The sequence below is a fragment of the Mirounga leonina genome, unplaced genomic scaffold (genome assembly GCF_011800145.1).
Source record: "Mirounga leonina isolate KUSES-001 unplaced genomic scaffold, KU_Mleo_1.0 Mir_488, whole genome shotgun sequence".
Taxonomy (NCBI): Eukaryota; Metazoa; Chordata; class Mammalia; order Carnivora; family Phocidae; genus Mirounga; species Mirounga leonina.
The window spans coordinates 1,858,404-1,878,789 of NW_023270777.1; the positions used below are offsets into that span (position 1 = coordinate 1,858,404).

Sequence of the window (20,386 nt, forward strand, 5' to 3'; positions counted from 1 at the left end):
TATATATATATAGTAAATACATAGTGGATGACAGAATGAAGGATGAAGAGGGGGTTTTGTCTCTGTGTTCACTCTGTGCCCCCAATATCTACTTACTGGGGTATGTGGTACACAATGAACACTTAGCCAACATTAGCTGAATGGATGAACAGCCCACTCGAATTGTCACTCCTGTCACTGCCTGTGCCCTAAATTGCCACCACACATGGCTCTGTGACGGTTCTACTTCTTGGCTCTCCTGTCACCCCCTAACTCCTCTGGTACACGGTTCTGCCACTGCTTGTTGGTGAACCCATGTCTAAAGTCATGCTCGGTTTGCCTTCGGCTCGGGTCATGACGCCGGGGTCCTGGGATCGAGCCCCGTGTCAGCGGGGAGTCTGCTTCTCCCTCTCATTCTGCCCCTCCCCCTGCTCATGCTTTCTTTCTCTGTCTCAAATGAATAAATAAATAAAATCTTTTTAAAATTAAAAAATAAATAAATAAAGTCATGCTCAGGAGCACCTGGGTGGCTCAGTCGATTAAGCATCTGACTCTTGATTTCAGCTCAAGTCATGGTATCAAGGTCATGACATTGAGCCCAGCATCGAGCTCCACACTCAGCATAGAGTCTGCTTGAGATTCTCTCTCTGCCCTTCCCATCACCTCTCTCTCAAAATAAATAAATAAAATCTTAAAAAATAAATAAATAAAGTCATGCTCAGATAAAAGAAAAAGGTAAAACTCACTGTCTTCACTGGTGCCATCTCCTCCAAAGTTCAGTGCTCAGGTTCAACACAAGTTTTGCCTTTTCACTTACGGTTTTCACTCTGCGTATGAGCTCACAGTAATGCGGCCCCGCCTACCTTTCCAACGGGGCCCCCCCCCCACTGACTCCTACTATGAATGCTCTACACTCCAGCCCCACAGGCCACTTACTGTTTACCACAAGCACGTGACGTTTCAAATTTCTCCACCTCTGTACTTTGCCTTTCCTCCGCCAAGGACGCTTCTTTCTCCTTACACAGCTGGTGAGCTACGTTCATCCTTCAAGAGTCAGTCCAAACACAAACCTCCCTCTGAAGACTCCCCCTGACCCTCCCCCTCCCATCTCTGTGCTTCGAGACCTCAATCGGACTCCTCTGGGTTTTATTTCTGTTGTGACTACAGGGCTGCCTCCCCCAGGAGACAATGAGTCGTAACAGTAGTAGCATAATCACACGCCAATCCAGTGCTTACTAGTCACTAGTCCAACCATTTCACATACACTGACCTTTAATCATCAAAAAAAATCATAGTGTAGGGCGCCTGGGTGGCTCAGTCAGTTAAGCGACTGCCTTTGGCTCAGGTCGTGATCCTGGAGTCCCGGGATCGAGTCCCGCATCGGGCTCCCTGCTCGGCGGGGAGTCTGCTTCTCCCTCTGACCCTCCCCCCTCTCATGCTCTCTGTCTCTCATTCTCTCTCAAATAAATAAATAAAATCTTAAAAAAAAAAAATCATAGTGTAGATACTATTATTTTCCCAATTTTACAAAGGAAGAAATGGAAGCACAAAGGAGATGAAATAACCTTCCTAAAGTAATGTAATGTAGTAATGGTAGAGCAAATGCAGGTGGTCTGCATACAGTCTGCACCTTTTTTTTTTTTCTATCCCAAGACTGCTCATTATTACAGTGTTCTCCAGACTGCTCTTTGTGATGTAACTGTTTCAAAACCTAGGAAGCTATACATCCCTTTATTATGTTTTTTTAGTTTTTTAAAGTAATCTCTACACCCAACGTGGGGCTCAAACTCACAACCCCAAGATCAAGAGTTGCATCTCTACTGACTGAGCCAGCCAGGCGCCCCTCTTCATTACGTTTTCGTCTGCTGATTGATGTGGGCCCCTGGTGTGGAGGCAAGCACAGCCCACCCTGCCTTACGTAACTATCCTCTGCCACCAGAAGGCCAAAGCTCACAAGCTGGTGGGCCTGTCAGTGGAGAACACCCACATGTTCCTTTATTCTAAAGGATTCTGTAATGGCCAGTTACACTGTAAGAAATATGTAGTGGATAATCTCTAATATCATTAAATACTTTTATCCCATATATCATTAGGTAGCATCTGTTTCTCTCCAACCTGAAACTCTCCCAGGACTGCAGCCTTGTATCTCCAACTGCGTATTTGGCATTTACATTCAGATCTCAAGATAATAGTTCTTGATTGTCCCCCAAAAATGCAATCAGAGAGGGGCACCTGGGTGGCTCAGTCGGTTAAGCATCCGACTCTTCATTTCAGCTCAGGTCATGATCTCAGGGTTGTGGGATCGAGCCCCGTGTTGGGCTCTGTACTCGGTGCAAAGTCTGCTTGAGAGTCTCTCTCTGCCTCTCCCCGACTCCAACTATAAATAAATAAATAAATAAATAAATAAATAAGCACACAGTCAGAGAGATCCCCAAGTTGTAGCTGGGAACGTGGACACCCATCAGCCTCCCTTGCAGGGAGCCTTGGTCATGTGGCAGAGTCTGCACTCTTGACAACAATCTTAAATGTAAGATATGAGCAACCCTCTCCCATATGAGCAACCTCTGCTGGCTCTAGTGTGAGCTTCCCAAGTGTTTTTTTTTTTTTTAAGATTTTATTTATTTATTCATGAGAGAGAAAGAGGCAGAGGGAGAAGCATGTTCCCCAAGGAGCAGGGAGCCCGATATGGGACTCAATTCCTGGACCCCAGGATCATGACCTGAGCCGAAGGCAGATGCTCAACCATCTGAGCCACCCAGGCACCCTTCCCAAATGTATTTATCTACAGAACACACTTTAAGTTTTAACAAATTCACGAAATGACCACGGGATTCAAGATATGTACTATATGGCTGAATTTCAAAAGGAAAAAAGAATGAAAGGCTAAAAGGGAGGGGTGAATGAACAAACACAGGGGGAAAGAAGAGAGGGAGGAGGAAGGGAAAGATCAAGAGGGATAGCGGGAGGGAGGAAGGAAGAGGGAAAACTGGTCCCAAAACTCAAGAAAGGGCCAAATCTGAAAAATTAAGATCTACAAAATATTGTGCAAAATATTAAAAAGCACCTAAATAAATGAAGAGGCATATCATATTGATAGCTCAGAAGACTCAGTATAGTGATGTCAATTCTCCCTAAATTGATCTATAGATTAACACAATGCCAATAAAAATACCAGGCAGCTATTTTGGAACTAGACAGGCTGAATCTCAAATTTAAATAGAAAAGCAAAGGATATAGGATATTCAAAACAGTCTGGAAAAATAAGAGCAAAGTTGGAGGACATATGTTACCTGACTTTCAAGACTTACTGTAGAACTGACCATAAAGCTAATCTACTCCGTTATTACGTAAGTTAGTGTATGAAATGGTAATATATATTATTAGCAATGTGACATTGGCAAGGATAGACATATAAATCAATGGAAGAGAGTCCAGAAATAGACCTACACATATATAGTCAATTGATCATCAACAGTCTCCAAGGTAATGTAGATTAGTCTTCTCAACAAAAGGCGCTGGAACAACTGGATATTCACATGCAAAAGAGTGGATCTCAACCCTAACTCATACCACATGCAAAGATAATTCAAAATAAATAACAAACCTCCATGTAAGAGTTGAAACCATAACACTTTGACACAAAAAAAAATAAGAGAAAATTTTTTTAACTTTGATTTGGGTGAAGTTTTCATAGGGCAAAAAAATATCAACTATAAGAAAAAAAACTAATAGACCAGACCTCATCAAAATTAAAAACTTGCTCCCTTCAAAAGACACTGTTAAGACAATGAAAAGCCAAGCCACAGAGTGGGAGAAAATATTCATAGAACACATATCTAATAAAAGAATTGTCTCCAGAAAATATAAAGAACTTTTACAACGCCATAATAACAAGACAAACAGCTCAATAAAACAAAATGGGCCAAATATGTAATAGACACATTACCAAAGAAGATCTATGAATGGCAAATGAGCACATGAAAAGATGTTCAACATCGTCAGTCACCAGGGAAATGCAAATTAAAACCAGAGTGACTAAAACTTAAAAGCCTGTCAATACCAAATGTTGGTGAGGATGGACAGCAACTGGAGCACTGCTGGTGGGAAAGGAAAATGGCACAACTGCTTTGGAAAAGAGTTTGACAGTTTCTTGTAAAGTTAGACATACAATTACCATATGACTCAGCTCAATTCCACCCCGAGGTGTTTATCCGGAGAAATGAAAACATATGCCCACACAAAGACTTGACGATGTATGTTAATAGAAGCAGTAAATCATGTTCAAAGCCAAAAACTGGAAACAATCCAAATGTGCATCAACAGGTAATCAGGTAAACAAATTGTATTATTTCTATACAATGGAGTATTACTCTGCAAAAAAAAAAAAAAGGAATGAATTAAAGATGAAATAGAAATAGATACACTTCTCCCTATTCTTCCCACTAAATATGAACGTTATCTAGAAAACACACACAAGAAGACGCTAAAAGGTAGAGACAAGACAGACTGGCTAGGGACCTTGGGACCTCAGAAATGACATGGTAGTGAGTTCCCGGGGTTTTTGCCTCAGATATCTGGGTCTGGATGCTGGAGAAGCTGCCAACCTGAGAACACCAACAGGTACAAACAAAAAAATCCCCAAGAAATTTCTCTGGCCAACAGAAGAAGAAAGGGGGCAGACTAGCAAGACGGTAAACTTTTAGACACAATTGCTCTATGCCAGCCAAACACCCTGAAAAGGACCACAGCCCCATCAGCACCCCCATCAGCAAATGCTGAATGGACAACCCCAACCTCTACTCTTTTTTTTTTTTTTCCCCAACCTCTACTCTTGTCTGGCTGTAACGAGGCACCTCTAACATTCCCCTGCTGGTGTGGTATCAGACAAAATTGGGTGGGAGCCGGGACTTTCTTCCCTACTTGGTGTCGATAAGGCTGCCCTTCCAAAACATCAGGAAAGACCACATGGGGAATCCTAGACTTCCATCCCCACCCAGCCATAACAAGGTGCCACTCCCACCCCACCAAGTCAGAGGAGGCCAACTGGATTGGCAGAGTGGATGAAAACGCACGCCCCAAGAGCACTCTGTTGAGTGAAAAACAGCCGATCTCAAAAGGTCACATACTGTATGATTCCATTTGTGTAACATTTTAAAAATGACAAAACTATAGAGATGAACAGATTAGTGGTCACCAGGGGTTAGAGATGGGGAGGGTAGGAGGGAGAGTGTGAAACCGGGGAGAGCTTTGGGGAATGGAAGAGCTCTGTAGCTTACTTGCAATGGTGGCTGCCCAAATCTTCACGTGACAGAATGACACAGAACTATACATACCCATTGTACCAGTGCAATTTCCTTTGTCCTAGAGCTAACATTAGTATGCACATGGGACCTCTTTGTCCTATCTTGGCAATTTCCTGTGACTCTATAAATATTTCAAAATAAGGAAGTCCTTTTAAAGAAATGAAGGGCTGATAACCAAAATAAAGTGGTTAAATCACAAAGACATTACATTGAGTGGCTACAAAAGGCTATATGATATATGATTCCATTTATATGTAACCCTAGATAAGACAATTCTAACCTATGGTGACAGAAAGCAAACCACTGTTGTTGCCTAGGGCCAGGGAGGCTGACCAATATGTGGCACAAATAAATATTTTGGGATAGTGAAAATATTCCATGTATTTATGTGGTCATAAGAATGTATAAGTCTGTCAAAACTCATGGGAATTACAATTACATGCATTTTATTGTATATAAACTATACCTCACCAAAGTTGATTTAAAATTACTTCACAATAAAACCAAAAAAGTCCCTAGTCACATAATTTCATGAAGAAAAGAAAAAATATTCTAATATACAGTAAAATATCCAATTGTACATTTTTGTTATAAAATACGGCATACTTGGCCATCTGAGTACCAACTGGCTGAGAAAGTCAAATCCAACTGTAATACCACATATGTACACAAAAGCCTTGCTAACATAGATACTTGGTCTGTATATACCTTCCAAAGTAATATTCATATATTGGAGACCCTCCTGTTATCCTCAAAGACTGACAGGTGGAGGCTTCATGGCCCATTTGCGTTGATCAATTACTTCACTGGCCATGCAGAAGTGTACCCCACCAGAAACCAGAAGGTGACCACAGTTGCAAACAAAATGAGGGCGAAAGGATTCCTCAGTATAAAAATTTCTTATATAATTCACTCAGATTACAAAGAGACCAAGATCCCCCTACTGTTGAAATATTCTACTTGGCCATTATACCAAAGTACAGGGTCACCACCAAATAACTCCAGAGAAAACCCCCAACCTAAAAATTTTCAAACAAATTTCAAAATATTGGTGACAGATTCTCTGTACTATCTTTGCAATTTTTCTGTAAATCTGAAACTACTTTAAAATTTAAAGTTATTTTATTTTATTATTATTTTTTAAGATTTTATTTATTTGACAGAGAGAGACACAGCGAGAGAGGGAACACAAGCAGGGGGAGTGGGAGAGGGAGAAGCAGGCTTTCCGCCGAGCAGGGAGCCCGATGTGGGACTCGATCCCAGGACCCTGTGATCATGACCTGAGCCGAAGGCAGACGCTTAACAACTGAGCCACCCAGGCACCCCAAGGTGACCTACTTTAAAGTACCTCCTCTAGGAGAGCTGATGGGACACCCTTCCTAAGCTTGGGGGGGGGCAGGCACCAGGACAAAACTGGACCCCCCAAGAAAACAATTCTTCAGAAAAAAACAAAAAACAGAGGATTTCTCCTTTTGACTATATAAGGAAAAAAAAAGAAATATTAAGTAATGAGTCAAAGTGATAATATAAGGCCAATCACTGGGCAAACAGTTTTCTCAGACCCAAATGCACTGTCCTTCAAACGGCCTGACTCACCCAGAGAGGTTCTAGAAACATAAAAAAGCCAGCAGATGCCCAATTCCTGCCCCTGAGAGAAGTTCCCAAGCAACTAAGAGAGGAGAACCATCTGGAAAAGGACCCCCAGAAAGACAGCAAGAAATTCACTCCACATCCAAACTCACTCAGATCCCAGGCTGTCTGGGAAGAACGCTGCTCACAGGTTGGCACGCTGTTTTAAGTCACTCTTTCTTGGACCCAGACCACAGGTGCCCTTGTCCCCCAGTCCAGAAACTGTACCCCTGCCTTACCCCTTGCATTATTCAGGATTCTTTGTTCACATGTAACAGAAAGTCAATTCAAAGTGGCTTTTAAAAAAGAAAAGACATTTATTGGTTCCCATAATTTAGAAAGTCAGAAGTAGTCTGACCTCAGATGTGGCTGGATCAAAGGGTTCAAACAATATCATCAAGATTCAGTCTTTCTCGTCCGGGGCCCACCTTTGCTTTCCTCTATGTCGGCTTTATTCTCTGACAGGCTTTCACCAAGTGGAAGGCACTGTGGTCAACAGGCCTAGAGTCTACAAGGTTGGCAGCCATGGTGGAAACACAAAGACTTCATTCCTCCTATTTCCATCAAAGTCTCAGAAGTAAGCCTCAGTGTCTCTGAGGAACCCATCCTGGGCCATGTGTCCCCCTCTTGACCGATCGCTGTCCCAGAGGACACTGCATAGTGTTCAGTGACCCGGTTACCAGTGGACAAACGAGCAAAACCAGTGGACACCCTGGGATTTACCAGCAATCCACATTCCAGTAAAGGCAACAAGAGTCTGAAAACAAAACAAAAACAAACAAGCAAACACACGAATCTCTGACAGACTGAGCAGGTTTTCGGATTTGTTCTCCTCAAGGAAAGAGTAACAAGTACTGACACATTAAACTTAATAAGCTTCTTTGAGGAGTCTGGAGTTACGAGTTCATACATGTAAAAAGCACGTAGATGAATGTCTGGCCCAAGGTAAGTATTGTAGAACTGTTAACTAACATCACAGAAGCTCCTGGAGAAGGAAGAAGAACATATCCTAACAGGCAGGGTGGAAGTGAATAGTTTAATCTAAATAATAAAGAAATGTAAGCCAGTTTTGTAACAAACTGGTGAAGCAGGATATATTGGTTAAACTACTCTTGCTTCTTGCTTGAGAATCACAAGACTGTTTCAAAATATCTTTTCAGTCCCCAATACAAGGGGAGTTGATAAGGAGTAAATATCAATGCTGATTACAAGTTGGCGGGCTGAAAGAAACTGGAGTCTACCTTCTACACCAAATTCTAACCATAAACACAATAGGAAATATATTATAGATAAATGAACACCTACGCTCCAAAATTAGAAAGTGAGTGGTTGGTGGGAAAGAGAGGGAGAACTTGCTAAAAGACAGAAGTCATACTAGATGGAAAGGGAAAACCAGCCTAGAACATCAGCAGGAATAGAGAGAGAGGACTCACACTCTGCTCCTCACCAGCAGCACATCCATCCACTTCCAACTTCCAGTGGAAACAAATACAGAGTGCAACTGTGTCAGCAACACCAGCCCCTCTCCCCAGCGGGGCTGTGAGCACCAAGACAGCGCACAATCGAATAGATAACATGAACTATGAAGAGGATAGAGTTCTTTTATGAAGAAAGAATTAGCAGGCAGTTGAGAAGTTTCCAGCCTCAGAAGACACACACTCAAAAACTGGAAGAACTTACTGAACTCTACCTCTGAAACTAATAATACACTATATGTTAACGAACTAAATTTAAATAGAATAAAGATTTTTTAAAAACTGGAAGAACTTAAACCCAATGAAATAGAATTAATAAAGTATCAGAATAGGACTTTAAGTATAAACAATATCTTCAGAGACATAAGGGTAGATAGTGCAGTCATGAAGCAGGAACTGGAAATTATTAAATGGAACAATGAGAGAAGCTGGAAATAAAAAAGTGTAATTGCGGGGCGCCTGGGTGGCTCAGTTGGTTAAGCAACTGCCTTCAGCTCGGGTCATGATCCTGGAGTCCCGGGATCGAGTCCCGCATCGGGCTCCCTGCTCGGCAGGGAGTCTGCTTCTCCCTCTGACCCTCCTCCCTCTCATTCTCTCTCTCTCAAATAAATAAATAAAATCTTTAAAAAAAAAAAAGTGTAATTGCTGAGATTACAACTCAGTGGCAGAATGGACACAGCTAAAGAGCGAATTTGTGAGCTGGAAAACTCAGCCAAGGAATGTTCTCAAAGTACAAATCACAGAAATAGAAACACTTTTATGATAAAGTGAAAAAGAAATACTAAGGAACATGGAGAATAAATCCAAAAGTTCTAACATCCATCCAAAAGTTCAAGAAGGAGAGATGAGAAAAAAATGGAAGAGTGGCACTATTTAAAGAAAAAAATGTTCTTGCAAGTAATCATGAAGGATTGGGGCTCTTCCCCCTTCTTTCCTCTCATTCCTTTCTCCACCAAAATGCCAGTTAAGGGACATTTTTTAAAACATAATTACAAAAGGAATTAGAGATTGTTGGTTCACAAACTGGCCCTGTATGCAGAGGGGGCAGGGAGAGACTGAAAAAAGAGGCAGATCAGGGGCGCCTGGGTGGCTCAGTTGGTTAAGCAACTGCCTTCGGCTCAGGTCATGATCCTGGAGTCCCGGGATCGAGTCCCTCATCGGGCTCCCTGCTCGGCAGGGAGTCTGCTTCTCCCTCTGACCCTCCTCCCTCTCATGCTCTCTGTCTTTCATTCTCTCTCTCTCTCAAATAAATAAATAAAATCTTTAAAAAAAAAAAAAAGAGGCAGATCACCCTAGATTGGTAGGTGGCAATTTTAATAAGCAAGGGAACTTACTTACGAGGCTTGTCTCGGGTGGCTGCAAGATGAGCAGATCTCCACACCTGCCTGACAAATCTTAAGTTTGTAAAGAAGCCATAAGTGGGTTCAGTCCCATATACCATCCAGATGGTCTCAACAACACATTGTTCTGTGTCCTTGAAAATGGCTCCCCCATGGGAATGGTGGGGAGAACATACATTCCAGGTGTAGGGGAGGAGACAAGGAGTCTCCGATTGCCTTAGTCCAGCTCTTGGGTGAACTGTGATCACATTCTCTTGATTACCTCTCCCAAAAGAGATGATGCAAGAGTAGATAAGAGATGAGATCTATAGTTTGGAAGCTGAAAGCACGTGGACAAGTGGTAATTAGTTTAGCAGACTAGAGAAAGTTAAAAAGTCAAATGTCTACAGGGTATGGGTGGGCCAATCAGCACAGATCCCCCACAAAGGCTCAGGAACTGGGATACCAATGAACCTTGCAGTTACGGGTGTAGGTGCGACTGAACACAGAACTGCTTGAAAATCTGAATGAGAAGCAAGCAAATGGCCCCCATAGTCCTTTATCGGCCCACTCAGGCAATTCTCTCTCCTTCTCCTCAAGAGAAGACTAAAAGTTTATCCTCTTATAAGGCAATGGGCCCTGGACTCAGGACATCAGGTGGGTGTGCCCTACTGAAAACAGAAAATCTAAATGAAAGCCAACATGCCAAATGGTGAGTGCCTCGTCTCCTTTCTCCAAATCCTGCCAAGAATGCTGATGGCCAGGCTTACACACCCCAAAGAGGAAACTGGAATGTTGCTCTCTGGAGAATCCAAGCATTCCACTAGGAAATGCCTAAAGATAATGATACTAAGATCCCACACCAATGGCCAGGTCTCTGCTCATTCCTTTGACAGCCCCACAATGGGCTTTGTTAGTGCCTCAGGCTTAAATATGAAGAGAAAGCCAAGGATCACTAGACATTTAAAAAGAGAAAGGGACTCAAAAAACAGGAATAGTGCAGGAATAGAAGTTTTTTTCAACTATAATTACCCTGTTCAGAAATACTAGAGAAGATTTAGCATCCTTGAAACAAGAGAGGGGTGGGTTTTTTTTTAAGTTTTTATTTAAATTCCACTCAGTCAACATACAGTATATAATATTAGTTTCAGGTGTACAATATAATGATTCAACTCTTCCATACACCACCCGGCGTTCATCACAAGTGCACTCCTTATTTCCCATCACCTATTTCACCCATCCCCCGCACCTACCTCCCCCCGGTAACCATCAGTTTGTTCTCTACAGTTATGAGCCTGTTTCTTGGTTTGTCTCTCTCTCTTTTTTCCCTTTGCTCATTTGTTTTGTTTCTTAAATTCCACTGAGTGAAATCATGTGGTATTTGTCTTTCTCTGACAGACTGACTTAGCATAATACTCTCTAGTCCCATCTGTGTCATCACAAGATTTCACTCTTTTTATGGCTGAGTAATATTCCATTGTATCTATATACCATGTCTTCTTTGCCCATTCATCAATCGATAGACACTTGGGCCGTTTCCATAATTTGGCTATTTTGTAGATAATACTGCCATAAACATCTGGGTGCATGTATCCCTTGGAATTAGTATTTTTGTATTCTTTGGGTAAACACCCAGTAGTGCAGTTGCTGGATCCTAAGGTAGTTCTATTTTTAACTTTTTGAGGCTCCTCCATACTGTTTTCCACAGTCGCTGCACCAGTTTGCATTCCCACCAACAGTGCACAAAGGTTCCTTTTTCTCCACATCTTTGCTAACACCTGTTATTCCTTATGTTGTTGATTTTCACCATTCCAACAGGTGTGAGGTGATATTTCACTGTAGTTTTAATTTTTATTTCTTTGATGATGAGTGATGGTGAGCATCTTTTCATGTGTCTGTTGGTCATCTCTATGTCTTCTTTGGGAAAATATCTAGTCATGTCTTCTGCCTATTTTTTAATTGGATTATTCATTTTTTTGGTGTTGAGTTTTATAAGTTCTTTGTATTTTTTGGATATTAGCCCTTTATCAGATAGGTCACTTGTAAATATCTTCTCCATTCCATAGGTTGCCACTTGGTTTTGTTGTTTCCTTCACTGTAGAGAAGCTTTTTATTTTGATAAAATCCCAATAGTTTATTTTTGCTTTTGCTTCCCTTGCCTCAAGAGACATGTCTAGAAAGAAGTTGCTACAGCCAATATAAAAAAAATTACTGCCTGTGTTCTCTTCTAGGATTTTTATGGTTTCAGGTCTCACATTTAGGTCTTTAATCCATCTTGAAGGTATTTTTATGTATGGTGTAAGAAAGTAGTCCAGTTTCATTCTTCTGCATGTTTCTGTCATGTTCTTCCAACATCATTTGTTGAAGAGACTGTCTCTTTCCCATTGGATATTCTTTCCAACTTTGTCCAAGATTAGTTGACCATAGAGTTGTGGGTCCATTTCTGGGCTTTTTATTCTGCTCCATTGATCTGTGTGTCTATTTTTGTGCCAGCACCATACTGTTTTGATGACTACAGCTTTGTAGTATATCTTGAAGTCTGGAACTGTGATGCCTCCAGCTTTGCTTTTCTTTTTCAAGGTTGCTTTGGCTATTTGGGGGTCTTTTGTGGTTCCACACAAATGTTAGGATTGTGTTTCCTAGCTCTGCAAAAAATGCCGGTGGTATTTTGATAGGGGTTGCACTAAATCTGTAGATTGCTTTGGGTAGTATAGACATTTTAGCACTATTTGTTCTTCCAATCCATGAACATGGAATGTCTTTCCATTTCTCTGGGTCATCTTTACTTTCTTTCATCAGTGTTTTATAGTTTTCAGAGTACAGGTCTTTCACCTCTTTGGCTAGGTTTATTCCTAGGTATCATTGTTTTGGGTGGAGCAAAGTGTTTTTTAAAAGTAACAAAGAACAAAACAGAAAAGATTCAATAGCAGAAACATTTTTAATTTAATAGAAAAAGTGGAGATGAAGTTCACTACTCCAATAGAGTAGTGAAAAGGAGCTGGAAATTAGAAGAGACAATATGTGGACTTTTTTTTTTAAGTAGGCTTCACACCCAGTTTGGAGCCCAATATATGGACTATTAATTGGATGTCTAAGTCACTGTACTTTGAAATTTCTTTGTTATGGAAATTAGCCTATACTTACACTAACAAAAATACCTTCAAAATTCTGAGGGAAGTTCATTTCCCATCCTGGATTCCAGTCCTAGGCAAATTACCAAGCAAGTGTGAGTTGAATAAAGACATCTTCAAATATGCAAGATCTCAAAAAACTGTACCCCGTAAGCTCTCCTTCTCAGAACGCTGCTGGAGCAACTGCTTGTGCTGGACCCCTTGTGCACCAGCTACACAAGAAATACCTAAGTACCGCCTCACTAACCATTGTTCCATATAAACCACCGTATCTAACATGGACCCCTGAATTCTGGAATACATTTTAATGAAATCATCTATACAGATAGGGGACCTGCAAAAAAGTATTCACTTGAGACCCCGCACACCCTAGAGGCAGCCCTAATGGAGACTTTTACAACACTGAAGAGGTTGTAAGTAAGCTTTGGGAAGGGATTCATTACAGGGATCAGGGCAGAAGGTGACAATGAAGTACCAAAGAGAGAATGGGTGATGAGACTCTCAATCAAGCCCATGACTGTTCCGGAGCTATTCCACCTGCTTGTTACATGTGCGACTTTGAGGACATCCCTGCCCCAATTTGAGCCTTAGTACCTTCATTTATGAAACAGTAGTAATAATATCTACTTCTCAGAGTCTTGTAGAACTAATTAGATACATTCATTTTCTTACTTTCATCAAACACACACACACACACACCCTGATTGTAGCCAATTGTTTGGGGATGGGGATGGCAGTGTATGAATCTTAAGAGAGTCAATCTTTGCTCTCTTCAATTTACAGACACTCATGGAAAAGACAATGATGCCTGAGAATTCAATCTTGGGAAGTCATTTCTTTATGTAGCTAAAGTAGCAGATGGCCTATTATTTACAAAACACCTTGAAGACCCATTGTGGTTTCAGAAAGCCCGGAGACAGAGCAGAGTCTGAAGAAGAGTGAGACTATGAGAAATAAGTTGTTTTACACAATGAGAAAAATACGGACTTTCCTCAAGTACGCCATTGCTGAGGAGAGGACGGAAGTGGGGAGAGGAGGTAAGAGGGCCTGTGAATAAATAGAAATAAGATCAAGTAAGAAATTTCCACAATTCACCTGTGGGTTGGGTATGGGGGTGCCAAGGATCAGGTCAACCAGAGAGAAGTTTCTAGTGGAAGGAATAACTGCAAAAAATGTTAAGGATATAGATGGCCAATATTAAGTCTTACAAGTGATCCTGGCTTTATTTTAAATTTTGATATCTTAGTTCATCACATATTTTTCTTTGCATTCATTTTGATTTTTTAAAATACTGCATCAGGGGCACCTGGGTGGCTCAGTCGTTAAGCATCTGCCTTTGGCTCAGGTCACAAGCCCAGGATCCTGAGATCGAGCCCCGCATCGGGCTCCCTGCTCGGCGGGAAGCCTGCTTCTCCCTCTCCCACTCCCCCTGCTTGTGTTTTCTCTCTCGCTGTGTCTCTCTCTGTCAAATAAATAAATAAAATCTTTAAAAAATAATTAAAATAAAATAAAATAAAATACTGCATCAAAATATTTTATATCTTGATTACTGAGTTTTGGGGGGCCCCTTAAATGTTGTGCCCAAGGTGAGCGCCTCACTCACCTCACCCTAGTCCCTGGTCCGGCTGTCACCCTTTCAAACCTTCAGTACGAGTCTGTCACATGGAAGGAACATCTGATGGCCCAGGGACACAGACCATCAGGCAAGACACGAAAATTATCTGGAAATCAATGAGTAAGAAATTTGATTAATGTAGGATTACAAGATAAACATTAGAACAAAGAGAAAGATAAACAGTGGCCAGGATCCCAGAGAAGGAGTGGAATTTCTGTATCCCCCATGGTAGACCCCACACTCCTTTGTCCTCTACCCTTTGTTTCTTTCTTTTTTTTTTTTTTTAAAGATTTTATTTATTTATATGACAGAGAGAGATAGCGAGAATAGGAACACAAGCAGGGGGAGTGGAAGAGGGAGAAGCAGGCTTCCTGCCGAGCAGGGAGCCTGATGCGGGACTCGATCCCAGGACCCTGGGATCATGACCTGAGCCGAAGGCAGATGCTTAACGACTGAGCCACCCAGGCACCCTACCCTTTGTTTCTTTAAGATGGAGTGGGAGATGCAAGACACCATGGGTGTGACCCTCTAGCGCAGTCCTAAAAGATCAGCCAGGAATTGGATATTGGGTCTCTAAGAAACAGAGAGCTGCAGTTGGGGGTGGAGAGAGGACCCAGGATTAACTCCTCAACCCCTTTATGAAATGCTGAGAAGAGCCAGCTTTGGACCAAGTAAATCCAAGTAGTTTCATAGATGCCAGTCTCACGAAAGTGGGTCTATGAGGCCTCTCTTGACACCATGTTTGCTTAAAATGCAAGTTGATAACATGTAAGAATGGGGCCTGGTGTCCACACCTGCTCTACCTCTGATGTTGGGGAGTAAGAGCAAGGGAGGGGCTCATGTCAGCCTCTGACAGAGCCTCAGGATCCCTGTTCCACCTGTTAATGATCTGGATGATTGCAACCTTTTCTTTTTCTTGTGTCTAGCAACCACGCAGTGAGTACTGCTGGGGAAATCACACCCCTGAGCCATATTTCTCTACCTTCTTCTCCATTATCACCCCCTTACAAAACCTAGAAGACACTGGTTTCTTCACTGCTTTCTGCCCCTACCGCCTGAAATGTTAGTACCTTAATATACCTGTTTGCACGTGTGATCCTTCGGAGGGCCACCAACCACTGCAATATCGGAGACGTTGCCCGGCCCGTGTGAGCATGCAGGGTCTACGCCCATGTCCTGGGTGCCTTTCCTGGATTTTATCTATCCCTCAGGGTCTTCCCTCATCACCCACACCCCTGTTCTCCTGGACCTCTGCCAGTCACCCGGCCCCAGCTATGGCCCTCCTTTCTGGGAGGGCGCACCACACCTGATCTGCACTCTGCCTCCGTCCCTCTGCGGGACCTGCTCTCCATCCCACCACAAAGAGCGCCGTGTCCCCCACACACGCTCTCACCCAGCAACTCCACGCGGAAGAACTCGGACAAGCACTTGCCTGGCAGATGGCAGAACTAAATGCAGTGCTTCACCACAACTGTTTCTACCCAGCTGAAGAGTTTCAAGGGCCAGGGATATCGAGTAAGACTGGTATGCCCGATCCTTAGTGGACCTAACTGAAGGACAATGGGACCTGTTTCTACCAACTGTGTAGCAGCCTTTCGAGGGACAAGCTTTCAACTTTTAATTAACATAAACACTATGAACACCCCCTCTTTAACCGTTAAAAATTTCTGATTTATCACTGTCCACAAACAGTTCAATGTGTGTCCAGGTGAATTCCTCTGCCTGACAAGTAAAGACAGCATTGTTGTTTTCAGTTTATCTATTTTATTCTTGTTTTAGTGGGTTTTTTTTTTTATTCTGGTGGTCTTTTATTCTTTACATCTTTTTCTTGGACTCTAATCCACAGAAATAAAACCACCAAGTGCATAAGAATGTAAGTACAGGGGCGCCTGGGTGGCTCAGTCAGTGAAGCATCTGCCTTCGGCTCAGGTCATGACCCCAGGGTCCTGGGATCGAGTCCCGCATCGGGCTCCCTGCTCTGCGGGGAGCCTGCTTCTCCCTCTGCCTGCCTCTTCCCCTGCTTGTGCTCTCTCTCTCACTGACAAATAAATAAATAAAATCTTTTTTTTTTTTATATAGTGATCCACGATTCATTGTTTTCGTATAACACTCAGCGCTCCATGCAGTACGTGCCCTCCTTAATACCCATCACCGGATAAAGAAAATCTTTAAAAAAAAAAAAGAATGTAAAAAGAATGTACTTGCCCTTCGTAGCATTCATCACATGAACATGGAGTACCACACAACTGTTTAAAAGAATACGTCAGATGAATCACTACTGAACTCCAGACGTTTCCATCAGCAACATCTCTTAAGTGAGAAAAGCGAGCTGCAGGAAAATGTATACAAAGATTTTTTTAAACAACCAAAACCAACCACTCCTAGAAGTGTATTCATGAGCGAAGAGGATTCTCTGAATGCACAGAAACTTGAGCAGACCCTTTGGGCTTACCGTGGGTGTACCTGCTAGGATTGGGGTAGCAGAAGTGGTGGGAAGGAAGGCAGCTAAAGGGTAAGAATGTGTCAGCTTTTTTTCTCTCTGAATGGACACAGCTCCCTGAGAGCAAACCACCTTTGACTCTTCTCTGAGCCTTGAACGTCCCCCTCTCTGGCACCTTTCTGAGGTCCCACAAAGGCCCTTCCTTCCCTGCCACACACTCCCCATCTCCCACCCTGGCCTAATAGTCCCTTGGTCTGCAGAACAGGTGGATGAGGAGGAGGGGGTAAATTTGCCTAAAGGGCCCAAGACACTACCTGGAAGAAAAGAGACTGAGATTCTAATTCTTTTTTCACATTGCTCAACATTAACCAAGTCCTCTGTGGAAGACTGAGAAGGTTCTACTAGAGATCCACCAGCAGGAAAGAACACGAGGGGTCCCAAGAGGGAACCCTCTGTGAGGAAAGTGGCCGCTCAAATGACCAGGCTCAATGCTAAGGCCTGACGGTTTAAGAGGCTAAAGCTGGACGTGGCCCTGGCTCAGGCCCCCTCGCACCAGTCACTCTTGGGGACTGTGCCCGAGCCCGTGTGAACTAAGGGTTTGGAAAGCCCAAGTGTCTGTCACCAATGGTGGCCTAGACGAGAATCCCCGCAGGCCTGGAAACCCACCCGTTAGACCTTGCAGGACAGGGTTTCTGCAGCTACACCCCCAAACAAGGACAGAAGCGAGCTGCGACACTCAGACGGAAGGGCTGGACTTGTTGCAAGGACGGGCGAGCGAGTCCTGAAGTGACTGATTGCAAAAACAGATGATATCATTTCTCCCCTGCAGTCAGGTCCTGTATCTGCGCGGCCTAACGTTACATAGTTTACACTGCCGGGCTTGCCTGCCCGATTTGTCCTCGGGGAACAGAGAGAAACGTCTGCAGCCCCGTGCTGAATATGGGCCCCACACAGTCCTGTGGCGGGCACAGTGGTGTTACCCTCTCAACTGACTGCGGGCACGCGAGAAAGGAAGGGGACGAAATTATTCTTAGGTTCAGAAAAACACTTTCACAAGCCTTTCTGGCTATGAAATGTCAGGGCCACCCCTGTCACCCCCAGGCCCCAGGGATAACCTAACGAGGGAAGCTTTGATCAAGAAGTTCAGCTGCCCTGCTCGGAGAGGTCATGGGACTGTGGGAGCTGGCTGGCTGCTGACACAGAGGACGGGGTCTGGGAGTCTGGAAGAGGGGGTGAGCTCAGCCTCGGGGTGCTCATGGGGCAGATGAGGACTTCCCTACCGCAGAGGGCCAGGCAAAATCCAGCCCTTGGCCCTTCCTGCACCACACAGAACAAAATGGTCATCGTAAGGGAAAAAAAATTTAAGAGGTTTAATTCTCCCTATTGAAAATAAGAGACTGCCCCCCTGTGCCCTTGTCTGAGGGCATTTACGTTAGAAAACGTGTCGTTTTACCTTCTTTCTCTGTCTCTTTGAAACGTGTGTAAATCTTTTTAGAAGCTAAACAAGCCTCTAGTCAGCTTTATGATCCAGGAATGTCTTTCCCAAGGGCCTGGGATCCACCTCTTTGAAATGTCAACATCAAAGGAGATCGCATCCCTCTCTCCTGGCTTCTGTGGGAGGCTGGAAGCCTAACCTGGGTGGGCTCCGTGCTCCACGTTGCAAAACCGCCTCCGATCGTAAAGATACAAGAACTTTGTGTTTCTTATGATTTCGCCTGGTAATAATACAGACGGCCATCAATTACCAGGTAAAGTTAGGATGAACGGTGTGTAGCAAAAGGTGCCATCAAGCCTCTTGAGGGCTGGATACTGTTTACCTTGAGAGCGTGTGTGTAATGGGCTGCACCCGTTCGGCTTATATGGCTGCGGAAGATTTCTTTCTGCCTTTGCGGTCTCTTAGCGGGTTGCCAGGGAGGCACATCACATTCTGGTCTAATGCTTCTTCAAAAAGAAAACTGTTTCTTTCTCTGCTACCTTTTGTGGAGAGGTTTTTCAGGGCTGGGAATTTTTGTTTTTAATTATATTCTCCCAACATAACGCAAGTGCTTAACAAGGAAAAAGAAAAGAAGTGGGAGGAAGGTTCTAGAGGAGTAAGACCCCTAGTGGGAGTCTGGGGTCTTTGGAGGGACCTGGAGAAACTGTGTGTGGTGGCGGAAGGCAGAGGAATTTCTAGGAGGGATGCAGACATTCAAGTGGAAATCGTTTACCATCTGTAAATAACAGACTAATAGCAGATGAAACATACTGGCATCATCTAAGTATTTTAAATATATTAACTCACTTAGCATATGCGCTAACTGGGATTATTCTCGATTATTCATTCCTCCTTTGCCATGTGACCCTGCAGTGCACTAGACAGGACAGAAAATGTGTCACAAAACAGCAGGGAAGCAGGTTGAAGGATGGACTGATTTGGGCAGTAGGTCTGAAACAAACTCTCTTATAGGCAAAAATGACCTTTTGGGGTCTCCGTGGGAAAGGTCAGGTCCAGCTACTACACAGGATGGGAATGTGAGCCATTTCATTGGGTGACCCCCAAAACTGGAGGAACTGGGAGTCGGCCAATGGCAGAGACACCCAGTCCTGAGCACAGAGGATGTAGGGAGGAGTGGGCCTAGAAATAAGAAAGGGAATGGCACCCTAGTAAGAACCAGATACTTCTGTGAGGTTGGAAGACTGTCACGTGGGTCTAGAAGTCCTCTTGTCCCCAATAACCAACACACCAAATCATTTTGAGGGTCAGGCTCAAGAAAGCAGATTTACCTTGCCCTGCCCTGGCCCAGGCCACCAGACATACCCTGGGAACCAAATGTTTACAGTGACCTGGAGCAGGATCTAGACAGGGACCTGCAGGAGGCTTCCTCAGATTCCTGGGGGGGGGGGGGGGGGGGGTGACAAAACCTGAGTCCTGAATCATCCTAGTGCTTACAAAGTCCCTAACCAGCACTGGCCCCTAGTTTCCTGCCCTCAGAGCCACGCAGGAAATAGCTGGGGGGAGGGGGGAAATAAGGACAACAGGGCTGATGAAAGAAGTGGAACTTAAGGCCTAATAAAAGCTGCGTACATACAATTTTTTAGGAGAAAACTATTCTGATGGGGAAGAACGCATCAGGGCCAGTCAGATGAGGACAAATACAAATTAATCTGGAACAGACTGCAGGGTAAGGGGCTGCGTTCACCTGGCAAGGACAAAGGTCATGGGAAGCACCCTTGTATGCTGGGTTCCTACCTGACTCCATAGGGCACCCTAACACCTGAGTCCCTAACATTTTCTGCTCCCACTGAACGTCAGACAAAAGGAGCTTTCGCTGCCCTGCCTGTTAGGCCTCTCTCTGTTTCCGGTGTATCTAGGGTCCCAAAGCCAGGACGTGTGAAACTGGGCTTCGGACAGAGGGGAGCAGGCCTTTGAGCTGCTACTTTTCCAGGTTCTGCGGAACCCCCGTCATTTCCCGCAGGACTGGGCTCCAGTGCGGTAGAAATCGGGAACCGGGAGCC

General features: G+C 43.7%; 1 long non-coding RNA gene across 1 annotated transcript; it reads right to left on the reverse strand.

Annotated features, from left to right (window-relative positions):
- Positions 1-12,732: 12,732 nt before the first annotated feature.
- LOC117999981 lies at positions 12,733-14,554 on the reverse strand. Its single transcript, XR_004676361.1, has 2 exons — positions 14,440-14,554; positions 12,733-13,883 (listed from the first exon to the last, which is right to left on the reverse strand). It is a non-coding gene; the product is annotated as an uncharacterized LOC117999981 (long non-coding RNA).
- Positions 14,555-20,386: the final 5,832 nt, after the last annotated feature.